Raw genomic sequence first — 9,764 nt, 5'->3', positions numbered from 1 at the left:
TGACTTGATAGAGCACCCCACGCCGTCTGACGTTTCGTGGATCGGACGCTTCATCACTATCTGTGAAGCGTCGGTGCGCGTCCCCTGAAGGTGAACACGTCGCCGAGGGCGTGCTCGTGATGTACTACCCATGAAGGTGGGTAGCATCATCCTCGGACGGCCATGGTTATATGATCACGACGTCACCTTAGCAGGGCGTGAACACCTGCTCCTTTATGCACCAGGCGGCGAGTTACGTGGCACCCGTACACCTGGCCGGCCAGCAAGCCGGCGCGACCCGACCAGTAGGGTTAGTGATAGTCCGAGGACCCTTATTCACTCGCGACCTTGGCGCGAGGGTGACGATACACCTATGTGTCTGGCGTCACCCTTGACGTCCTGCTGACAGTCAGTGACCCCTCGCACCCCAGAGGTTGAGGCTCTCATATCGGAGTTCGGAGATGTCTTCCGGAAGAGCTACCAAGCGGATTACCCCGATGAGGAACATACAGCATGCCATCGACTTGGTGCCCGCGGCCGCTTCCGAACCTACCGCATTACCGCATGGAGCCGCCGAAGTACGAGGAGTTGCTACGGCAAGTGAGGGAGCTTTTGGGGAAGGGCCTCATCCAGGAGAGCATGAGCCCCTGCGCAGTACCCGCTCTCCTAGCGCCGAAGAAGGATGGCACGTGGCGCATGTGTTGCGATAGCCGTGCCATCAACAAGATAACGGTCAAGTACCGTTTTCCCATTCCGCGTGTGCAGGATCTATTCGACATGATGGCGGGATCCACTATCTTCTCCAAGATAGACTTGAGGAGTGGGTACCATCAAGTACGGATCCGTCCCGGCGACGAATGGAAGACCGCCTTTAAGATAAAGGACGGTTTATATGAGTGGAGGGTTATGCCTTTCGGCCTCTCCAACGCGCCCAGTACCTTCCAACGTCTCATGAACGAGGTACTGCGCGCCTTCATAGGGAAGTTCGTGGTCGTCTACTTCGACGACATCCTCGTCTACAGCAGATCCAGAGACGAGCATGCAGACCACCTTCGGCAGGTCTGCACCATCCTACAGCAGGAGCAGCTCTACGCCCACCCCAAGAAGTGTAGCTTCCTTGCGTCCCAGGTTGCCTTCTTAGGGTTCATCGTATCCGCCCAGGGCGTTGCCGCCGACCCGGAGAAGGTCCGGGCCATCACGTCGTGGCCGACCCCGGCAAACATGCATGACGTTAGGAGTTTCATAGGACTGGCGACTTTCTATAGACGATTCATATAGAATTTCAGTTCCGTTACGACCCCCATCACCGACTGCCTCAAGGAGGAGTCGTTCGCCTGGACATCGGCAGTAGAGAGAGCTTTCCAGCAGATAAAGCTCATGATGACACAGGCGCCGGTACTACGGCTTCCCGACTTCGGGAAAGTGTTCGAGGTTACATGCGATGCCTCAGGTATCGGCATCGGAGGCGTCCTCAGCCAGGAGGGCCACCCCGTCGAGTTCTTCAGCGAGAAGCTGAATGATGCAAAGCTTCGATACTCCACGTACGACAAGGAGTTCTACGCGGTCATCCAAGCCTTACGGCATTGGAGACACTACCTCCTATCATCGGAGTTCGTGCTCTTCTCGGATCACGAGGCGCTCAAGTACCTGCACTCGTAGCAGAAACTGAGCGATCAGCACGCCAGGTGGGTCGAGTACCTACAGGACTACACCTTCGTCATCAAGCACAAGAAGGGCAAGGACAACGTTGTAGCCGACGCCCTCAGCCGGAGAATTCACGTGCTCAACGTCATGAAGGTGACAGTCTTGGGGTTCGAGACCATCCGAGATGGGTACGATAACTGCCCTGATTTCGGCCCCATCATCGCGAAGTCCGGCGAGGACCATCCCAGGATTACAAGGACTATGTCCTTCATCGACGGATACCTGTTCTCTAAGAACAGATTGTGCGTACCCGCACATCACTCGTGACTTCCTCACTTGGGAATGTCACGCCGAGGCCTTAGCGGTCATTTTGGCGACAAGATCGCCGCCATGGAAGGCCAATTCTACTGGCCTTCCCTAAAGCGCGATGTTGGCAACATAGTTGCCCAGTGCCGTGTATGTGCCTTGGCCAAGCAGGTCAAGAAGAGCGCCGGACTTTATACCCCATTGCCGACGCCGAGGCGTCCCTGGGACGACGTGAGCATGGACTTCGTCTTGGGTCTGCCCCGCACCGCGGCTTTCGACTCCATCATGGTAGTCGTGGATAGGTTTTCGAAGATGGCCCACTTCGTGCCCTGCGCGAAGACGTCTGACGCCGTGAAGGTCGCCCAGATCTTCTTCCGAGAGATCGTGCGCCTCCATGGCCTGCCATCCTCGATCGTGTCCGATCGTGACGTGCGCTTCACGAGTTACTTCGAGGACCTGTGGAGCCTCTTGGGCACGGCTCAAGTTCTCGACTGCCTACCATCCGCAGACCGGACGGTCGAGGCGGAGGTGGTCAATCGTAGCTTGGGCAACCTACTCGTTCCTCGTGGCGAACACCTCGCGTCTTGGGATCTTGTCATACCACGCGCTGAGTTCGCATACAACTCCTCGGTGAACAGAACCACCGGGTTGAGCCCCTTTGAGATCGCCTACGGCCAGGCACCCCGTCGACCCCTAGACCTAGCTCCCATAGATCCTCATGTTAGGGTTTCCGAGGACGCACTTGCATTTGCCCAGCATGTCTCTGCATTACATCATCGCATTCATGATAGGATCACGCAGCAAAATGCATTGTACAAGCAAGCCGCCGACTTGCATCGCCGACCCAGAGCGTTTGCCGTGGGAGCCCTAGTGATGGCCAGACTCAGGCCGAGAGATACTCTCCGGGGCGGCAACGGCTGCATGATCGCAGCGCCCGGCCCGTTCGGATCCTCCGTAGAGTGGGCGACAACGCCGTATGTCGTCGAAATTCCTCCTACGTGGGAATAGGCTCTACATTCAATGTGGCGGACCTAGCTCAGTACCGGGCCCCTTCTTCCTCCCCACTCCCAGCCTCTCTAGACCCCTTCAGCGTGAGTGAGTTTGCCGACACCACTCCCCCAATTGTTTCACCCGATAGGCACGAGGCAATCGATTGTGTACTGCAGGAGGTAATTGACCATGCAGGTGGGGAAGCATCGAGGAGATTCCTAGTACGTTGGGCGGGCCACACCTGCGCGGACGACACGTGGATTACAGAACATGAGCTCCGACGCCTCCGTCCCGACCTCCTTCCACCGTCGCCGATCCTCCACCCTGACTCGCCGGAGTCGAGTCCTTCCCACCCCGGGAGGGTTGATGGCGCGTCACCACCGGACGTCATCGAGCCAGCAGCAGAGGAGCAGCAGGACTTCCCCGACCCAGCACCCGAGGAGCCGGCACTACCCAGCTCGCCACCGAGACGAGTCCAGCCACCACGACGAGCCGCCGCAGCAACACGGGATCCCGCATTCCGTTACTCGGCATGACGCGGACGCCGACCACCGGAGCACACCGTTACAGTCAGTTACTTTATCTTATAGTTTTCCTTTTATTCGTATTGTCGTGTAGCGGGGGAAGGGCCCATGGGAGGAACCCTTTCCCCCCTTTTTTTTATGTTGGGCCTGACAAGCCCGTTTCCTATTTTCTTGCTTATTTTCTCTCCCTTTTATTTTGTGTTATTGGACTTAAGGAAGGGCCATCTTCACCCATATATAAGGGGAAGAGGTGGGCTCTTCCCTCACTTTGACCTAAATTTTTGAAGAATGGCATTTTGAGAAAGAAGGGTCAGGTCGTGGAGAAGAATAGAAGAAAGAAGAAGAAGAGGAGAAAGAAGAAGAAGAAGAGAGGGAGAGGAGAAAGGAAGAGGAAGGAGGAAGGGGAGCCGCCGCCACCGCCGCCAAGCGCTCGCGCCGCGCGACCGCGCACCAGCTGCCGCGCGCCGCGCGCGCTGCGCCGCCGCGCCACGCGCCCACCGCCGCGCGCCCACGCCGCCGCCGCCCGCCCGCGCCGCCGCTGCGCCGTCGCGCGCCGCCAGCGCTGTCGCCGCGCGCCATCGCCGCCGCCACGCCGCTGCGCCGCGCCGCCACCGCTGCCGCCAGCGCTTCGCGCTGCCGCTGCGCCGCCGCCGCCGCGCTGCCACGCCGCCGCCACCGCCGCGCGCCGCCGCCAAGGCGCGCCGCGCGCCACGCCGCCGCAACGCCGCTGCGCCGCCCGCCGCTGCCGCCTGCCCGCGCGCCGCCGCGCTGCCGCGCGCCGCTGCGCTGCGCGCCGCCACGCCACTCAAGCTGTCGCCCGGTGCGCTAGCCGTGACCGCCGTCGTCCGACCGCGGCAACATCGCCGCCGTGCTCGCGACGTCGTCCCACCGCACTGCTCGCCGTCGACCACGCCTCCCCGCACCGCTCCGCGCCGACTGCGCGCAACCGCCCCTCCGCACCAGTCAACCTCCGGCGCACCCGACAACTCCCTCCTCCGGAACCAGTTGGTACGAAGATCCCGTCGCCAGCGCGACGAAGGTACTCTGTTTCCCCTCGCCTCTTTACGTCATTTATTTCCTTCAGTATTCTTTCGTATTGCCTCCACCGCGCTCGGGTTAGATAGGTGAGTGGGACAGATTGAGAGAACGACGAAACAAAGACGAGCGTCTTACCTGTCCGGTACGAGTCGGGACGCCCCGAAGCGTGTGAGCATTCCAGTGGGAGTTACCCCCATTCGACGGCGTGCGCGCCCTCGACCCACCCCGGACGACTTGGAGGGCTGGTTCGACCCAGCTTGGCGACCCCGTCCCCGCTCCGGGTTGGCTCTCATAGCTTGTCGGCGCATTGCACGTACCATCGTAGAACCATTGTCCTCGTTATCGTCATACGTGTATTTCTGTTCTCCGCATATCCATCGGTTGACGTCGTGGACGTAACCCGATTAGTTAGTGATACGACACCGAGTTCCTACCCTCGGTGACGGTCGGACGCCGTTGAGACGACGTCCGGCATCACCTACCCTCTTCCTTCAGGTCTTCTAAATTATTTGAAATATAGTATATTCATTATTGTCCACAAAAAAGCTCAGTTCAAGTTGTACAATGACAAGTGAATTAGGAAGAGACCATACTGGAGTTGTACAATGACGAGTTGTACAATCACTTATATTCAAGCATGTAAATTGAAAATTCCTTCTTTTCATAGGAAATCTGAGGACACAAAACTACTCAGAAACAGTACTAGTATCTTCTTCTGCTCATGTGATGAGAATGGTTGACCTTGTAACCATTTGTGTGGCAACCACTGAGGAGAGATAGTAGGCACCCTTTAGAGGAAATTTTATTCAACTGATGCATATGAATTCTTAGGTGTTTTAATACCTAATAACCAGTTCATCTCAAGTCATAGTAGTGTAAGTGGTCCTTAGACTACAAACTAAGAGTGCCTATCACAATATCGTATAGTTAAAGCTGGGATAGAACGAGGAGTCTATTTAGTTGGTTGAGATTTCAAGACAGGATTTTACACTGTTACTGTTAGAGGAGACGAATTAAAGGAATAATATGAAATCAAATCCTCGGCCAAATTAGTTGAAATATTAATTTTATTTGATGAATTCCTATTGCATTAATCCAAAATAGGATTACCAATTCAGGCTTTCAATAGTTGGCCATGCTCAAAGTCATTACAGAATAATTAAAATTATAAAGAGTCATACACATATGGTAAATGATGACCTCAAATACATTAAGTAATCATGAAGTGAATTAACATACTCGATAGGGCTAGTTAAAAAAAATATGTACGATATAATATGAAACAATTTAAGGAAGAATATGGAATAATATTCTTTGCCAAGATGGTGGAAAAATCAAAAGAGTAATGGTATCAGGTTATAGATACTTTGCATCAAAAGATTTAGCAGCCATTAGAAGATATATTTAAAGCGTAGGGGTTTTTACTAAAAACTCAACATAAATATAAAATAACCATAAGTCGTAAGTGAGAAACTCTCATGCATTTTTTTCCTTGGAATCCTCTTTTTCTATGTTTTTCTTGAGTTCCCTCCATCCCTCTCGATGGTGAGAAGATCTTCATGGATCTCTGGCTCTGCTGCTCGGGAAAAACACGAGGAGATCGGATGTGCCAGAGACTATGTGAATATGTTTAGACACTGAACATCTGTGGGGCTGGAGACGACTCATTCTCAGAATCGAAATGCAATAGATCCAAATCTCCTAAAGGTACCATAATCATCTAATGTTTTGGATTGTGTCAAAGATCTGTTTGATTCAGTTGTTTTGCTGTGCGAATCTGCTGTCGAACCATCACTCGGGGCAGGACCTAACAAACTTCCCACGTAAAAATAGAGCCTAAAATTGAACTATTGCATCTCTCAACCAATGATAAAATAGGGAGTCGGAGGGAAGTAATTAGAACAAAGGAAAGGTGCATTTTAACATTTGTGTCTTATGTACGAATACTTCCTTACTTTCTCCATCTCCTCAATTTGTGTGGCCGCGACGCAAGAGGCTAGTGGGACAGAGCTTCCCTTATTTTCGACGGAACGGTGATTGCATGAAGACAAGTTGTTTGATTTCTTAGAATCTCTTTGATGCTGCGAAACACGGGTCTCGGTATAATATTCAAACTCAAGGAAGGCTTCTTGAATTGACAACTTTATATTTTCTTTCTTCAACAATCGAATAAAATTTTAAATACATATACTTCAACCATTTACCTCTCACTTATTCTCAATCCCAATCCTAAACGAAACCTGTTTTCAACGATGTCATCATTAAGACTATTTTATTGTTTCAAAACAACCATACTACGTAGACAACTATACAGGAGAGGTAGAAGATGGATGTACGGAGAGAATACTAAGAGAACACATGTATATACGAGTGATCCACCAATAATATTTATGGGTTCTTCTGGGGGCTTGATTGTGGTCAACATCTCAATATTTATGGGCATGTGATTCTAGCTTACTCGTGTATCTATCCTTATTTCATTTGATAGAACCTCTTATGTTCTCTGGTTCGCATAGAATGATTCATATAAATGATTTGTTATAGTTTCCTTCAGCATAAAATGTAGTTCCTTCTGAGGTTAAACTGTAACCCCGGAAGAACTTAGTATCAGTCCCCCAAGATCAATTTTATCACTTACTACGCTAAGTGGCCCGTGGTCTTCTTTCTTTTGTCAAGGCATACTGAAGTAAATATATGTCTCATCTGGCCTAACTTTTGGGAGAGTAAACTACTTCAGCTTAAGTTTGATGATGTGAACCGAACATAATGGCAGGTACAGTCTAGCAATATGCTGGCGGGATGGGGAATACAGAAGTCTCGGCTTGTTTATACCACGTTGAGAAAGTATAGCAGATAATAGAGGGCAACCTGGGTTGGTGGAAGTGGCCAATAAACTAAGTGATGACCAAGTAATTGGAGCTCAGAACACATGGGCTTTTGTAATAAATTCATTAATTTGCATTTATTCTCCCTTGCCTTACCAAGGGGTGTGCTGAGGTTAGGTGACTACGGTCCATGCGGTCGTTGTTTACCCGGCCGGGCCCAGGCGAATGAGTTATTGGGAAAAGTTTCCCAAAGGTAATCCATAGCTATTCGGTTGACAATGCGGAGCAAGTTGACGCCGACCATAAGCAAGTAGCAAAAGGAAATGAAATAAGATTGCCCAACGGAGTGAAATGATTAGAAATGGCACAAACAATGTAACTTTTTACGAAATAATACTACACAAGGAACAGTTTACAGAAGAAAGAACACAGTAGACCGAGGGCAGAAAGGCTGCAAAGGAACACGAATTAAGTCTCGACTTCACTCTTCAGGAAGAAGCAGTGAACCTTACAATTCGCTAAATAAAAAATATAGCAAACGTAAAAACAGAGCCTAAAAGTAAGTCGGTAAGACGTCGTAGAAGATAAATAGACGAGATCACAAACATCGATTACTCTCGGCAAAATATGAACTGAAATCAAAAGTTGTAATGGTTAGAATTATTATTCCCTTCGTGAAAACTAATCTGCCCATCTATCTCTGTCAAAATCTTCCGTCACAAATAAGGCACGTGGTACATAATATTTTGACTTCTTTTGATGGGTCCATTCCTTTATTATTACTATTTTTTATCTTCGCGTCCATATCCCACCTTCCCAGCTCAATCCCCTATTAACACAGTTTCCCCCGTAAACTGGTACCGTCGCGGCTCTCCAGGCTAAGTTTTGGCCGACCATGGCCGTGGAGACGCTCAAGGCTACCGACTCTCCACCTTCTTCGCCCTGCTCGTCCATCTCTTTCAAATCTTCCATTACAAGTGATACACTTGGCAACACCAGAAAGAGGCGCCGGGATGCGAAGCATCCAATCTACCGCGGCGTGCGCATGCGAAAATGGGGAAGATGGGTGTCAGAGATTCGAGAGCCAGGAAAGAAGTCTAGAATTTGGCTCGGCACCTTCGCCACTGCAGAGATGGCGGCGAGAGCGCATGACGTTGCATCGTTGTCTATCAAAGGCCAGTCAGCCTGCCTCAATTTCCCTGAGCTTGCCCCTTTGCTTCCCCGCCCCGCCACCATGTCCCCAAAGGACATCCAAGCGGCGGCCAACTTAGCCGCGGAGGCCTCGTTCGACGTCCAAAGAAGAATAACGGGAGAAGCAGACAGCCATGCAGAATCAACGTCCCCACCGATTGACTGCGACGGAGCCGACTTCGACTTGCCAGACTTGTTTTTTGGCGTAGGCGTAGAGGGTCTTTCCTCATACTCTTTTCCCTGGATTTCATCTGGAGAAGAAGACTTCCACGAGGGACCTTTCCCAGTTAATGAACTCCTACTCTGGTAACCAACTCTCGTATTTTCCTCACCTTCCATATAGTTACTCTTTGATCATTTGCGATCAAGGAAAATCATTGACAATAACGGAAGAAGACAATTAGAGGAGCAAGACACCTAGCATACCATCTCTTCCCCCTATCTCTCCCACTCTTTTGGTGTTTTGGGCGGTGAGAACAACACTGAAGGATCTTTGGAACTGAATTTCCTCGCTGGTTTCTGCGTTCTTTATTGAGACCCCAACTTCCTATTAATTTCTGGTAAGTGCACTAATACTAAAAGTTTTGGAGCCTGATCGAAGCATCCGGATGGGCTCGTCGCGGAAGCAAAATTTTTTCGGCGGTTTAAAGTGCCTTTTCGCACAGGAAAACTTCGATTTTGGCTCTAGAAAGAGTTTACATAATTGCTTGTAATATGTACTTCTTCCGACTGTGGAAAAGATCGTGTGACAGTTTTACTCCTCCTTCATGTCCATTCTCCCGAATTCGCCACTTCTACGACTCGATTCTCCATATATACCAAATTGGCTTTCCAAAGTAAGACCACGGAACGTTTTGTGCGATTAATGTAGACTTAAGTCGGGGATGAATTCACCAATTCATGTCTAATCTCGAACAGATTGTTCATAAGTTTGTGTTGATCAGTATTTGAGAAAGAGAACAAGAAGAAGCTCTCGACTGTTGTGTTTTCAGTGCAACTCCATGTGTGAGGGCTAAGGAGTCGTGAGGAGTAGTTCCCAGCTCCAACTTTTAGAACCCTAAGCCTCACTGGGTTCTTCATCTCCAAGAAGAAAGGCAAGAAGTAGCACGTACAAATACAACACACCGAATCGCCGGTCTTCACGGTTATTGTCTCAAGTCGCAATCATTTCAAGCACGTGTCTATTTTATCGGCAGAGAGTCGGCCTAGATCTCAGCCCTCCCAAAGGACGCTCACAAGATTATCGAGGTATTAAATGAGTGCAGAT

The 9,764-nt window shown here is 50.6% G+C and overlaps 1 pseudogene; it reads left to right on the top strand.

Annotated features, from left to right (window-relative positions):
- The first annotated feature begins 8,151 nt into the window (after positions 1-8,151).
- Positions 8,152-9,258, top strand: LOC144715160 (ethylene-responsive transcription factor ERF039 pseudogene; annotated as a pseudogene).
- Positions 9,259-9,764: the final 506 nt, after the last annotated feature.

This window comes from Wolffia australiana, chromosome 2, assembly GCF_029677425.1.
Source record: "Wolffia australiana isolate 7733 chromosome 2, ASM2967742v1".
NCBI classification, from domain to species: domain Eukaryota; kingdom Viridiplantae; phylum Streptophyta; class Magnoliopsida; order Alismatales; family Araceae; genus Wolffia; species Wolffia australiana.
The sequence above is the reverse complement of the archived record's forward strand: the minus strand, read 5'-3'. Positions and strand labels throughout refer to the sequence as shown.